Raw genomic sequence first — 2,500 nt, 5'->3', positions numbered from 1 at the left:
CACCTGTATTAAAGAACCAGGAGAAACAGAACATTTTCAGAACAAGCCCTTTCACTAAATATAGAAGCTCACAGGACCCACCTGAGGAACGCACCCTCCCTAACAATCAACAGGGGAAGACTTTCACAGGGCAAAGAAGCAAAGAACTCTAAACTGAGTTTTCTGCAGCTCTCTCACAGCCTCTCTCCGCTGCCCTACAGACTATCACTGCAACAACTTCCCCCACAGGATAACCAGTGTGCACTCCCAACAGGCTATTCCAGAAATCCCAAAACAACAATCCTAAAAAAAAAGAGGGGTGGGAAGCAACATTTAAATTAGCAACTCTTGGAAATCTGACTTCTTTTGAAGCTGTATTTTACATAAAGCTTTGCTGGTGATATTTAATACTCTAACTAGATCATGTATATTACTACTGTATCATTGGTGCTCGAGTGGACGTCCCAAATATCCTCCAGTACAGACATTCCTCAAATTCCTGTACATACCAACTACTCCACTGAAAACTGTCTTCAATTAATGTCTTACTTCCTACCTCATCCTAATCAACTCACCTTCTTTTCTAAGCATTCTGCAAATTTCAACTGCTTCAACAGCTTCTTCTGCTTGTTGCTGAAGCGATTGTCCTGTTCTGCACTTGTTCCCTAGGGCAGAAGAAAGAAGATTTTCAGTCTGGGTGACATTCAACTACCTTCAAGAATTAGTTTCCCACATATCTGCACTGGACAGGGGACAGCAACACCAGTCACACCATTCTGTAAGCAAATAACCTTTCAATTTTAGCACTCCAGTCTTCATCTACTGTTGAAGATTTAGGGGTAAGCAGGCTCCTGAGCTCTACAGTGACACTTTAATCACATAATCTCCCTGGCATGCTACAAATTTATAGAGTAGTATCAAATTGCTATGAAAAGGACTGAGGCTGGAATTCACAAGCTCCTCAGAAGGAACAAGCTCTTCTTCCTCTGTCCAAGAACAAAAATGTCATATTTGTTTACAGTGAAACCTTTGGGTAAATTTCTCTGAAGCAAACCAGCCAACATAGAGCCAGCAAGAGTACAAAGAATACTATTTTATTGATCATGCTCTGTTAAAAGTTCATCAACTTTGTTCCACTTTCATGAACAGAAACTATAGGTTAATTCATTTGGAATTGAAAGGCTTGAAAGTCCAGTTCTGGAAAATTGAATTGCACAGAAGTAAATAGAACCAAACATGAACAAGAGTATGTGCAGAACTGAATCCGAATGCTGATGACCTGTTAACAATTTAAAACAAACCCACAGTTCACACGTGAAGTTTATTCAGGAAACCAACTGGGCTGATAGAAAACACAGGAATTTAATACATGTAATTTCCTAGGCACAGAAAAAGGGGTTGAGAACCAGCAATAACATAAGCTGCTAAGGAACCAAAAGATAATACATAAGAAAAAGCTCAAGTTCTCAGGTAACCTAACCACTTCCTCTGATCAAAAAGCACCTTGAACTGAACACAACATGGTACAAAGTCATCAGAGACTGAAAGGAAATGAAGTATTTAAAATTCTCGTTTGCTATTGTGGAACACAGGAATCCTAAAGACTGACTGTGGCCCAGGCACTTACCAGGATTAAGTCTGTTTAAAACTCTTTTTAATACTTGCAGCCTACTGTGTGTGGCCTACCCATCAGCAACAAACATAATACTTGTCAGATCACGCAAGAATTTCACGTTCTATACTTGTTTGGTTTTAGTTTTTGGGGTTTTTTTTTAAATTCACTCTTTCACAACCCAGAAGTGAAATGAAAAGGAATAAGATTTTTTTTTTTTAGCCTGTTTATAACACATGGGAAGCAGTGATGGTAACCAAACAACAGAGTGTCACAAGAATTTCAATGCAGAGACAAAAAAGTCTGCACCAACAGACTGGTGTATTAACACAACACTGAATTAAGTGAAGGGTTATGTGCACCCTCGTGTTTTAAAAGCATCCTAGCTTTTTTTTTGGGCTGAACAGGTGAAAGAATCTTGGAAAATTAAACTGCCTGTGAATATTTAAGGACTCTCACACACACTGGTTTTCAAAACTGTCAAGGAATCCAAATAAAATAGGTTCATTCCAATTAACGGGAGAAAGGGCTGAAAAGAGATATACCCTGGGTAGGTTACTGTTTAATAGTCTGCAGAAAATAATACACAGCTGTAAGAGAAAAGAAAAATTCGATTACAATAAAATTCAAATACGAACCCAAGAACACATGGTAATTTCTGTTTGTTTTGAATACATTTAACTTTTATACCGCAGCTTAAAAATTTCCCTCTAAAAAGGGCCGTTTTGTTTATTTCTTTTGAATTCAGACACCAAAGTGCATTTCACTGCGAAGTCGGGTTCATTTCCCACCGGTCCCTCGGCCTTTCCTCCCCCACTTCCTCGCACCTACGGGCCCTCGGAGTTTCGCTCGGGAAGCGGCCGTGACACCCGCCCGCACCGGGCAGGCCCCGCCGCGGCGGAACCCCTC

General features: G+C 40.2%; 1 protein-coding gene across 13 annotated transcripts in view; it reads right to left on the bottom strand.

Annotated features, from left to right (window-relative positions):
* The window catches only part of SRRM1 (serine and arginine repetitive matrix 1), a 15,334-nt gene extending 14,676 nt beyond the window's left edge, over positions 1–658 (bottom strand). For 8 of the 13 annotated variants that reach the window (XM_029086077.1, XM_029086081.1, XM_029086078.1 and 5 more), the window contains exons 1-2: positions 555–658; positions 1–3 (exon numbers count right to left, since the gene is read on the bottom strand). The exon at positions 1–3 is cut by the window's left edge and continues 120 nt beyond it. The gene's annotated coding sequence lies outside the window, so the exon portion shown is untranslated. The remainder of the gene's footprint in view (positions 4–554) is intronic. The other 5 variants (XM_029086085.1, XM_029086086.1, XM_029086087.1 and 2 more) reach the window with 1 other exon arrangement.
* Between the last annotated feature and the right edge of the window lie 1,842 nt (positions 659–2,500).

The sequence above is a fragment of the Antrostomus carolinensis genome, unplaced genomic scaffold (genome assembly GCF_000700745.2).
Source record: "Antrostomus carolinensis isolate BGI_N321 unplaced genomic scaffold, ASM70074v2 scaffold3207, whole genome shotgun sequence".
Classification (NCBI taxonomy): domain Eukaryota; kingdom Metazoa; phylum Chordata; class Aves; order Caprimulgiformes; family Caprimulgidae; genus Antrostomus; species Antrostomus carolinensis.
This window is presented reverse-complemented; position numbering and strand designations above follow the sequence as displayed.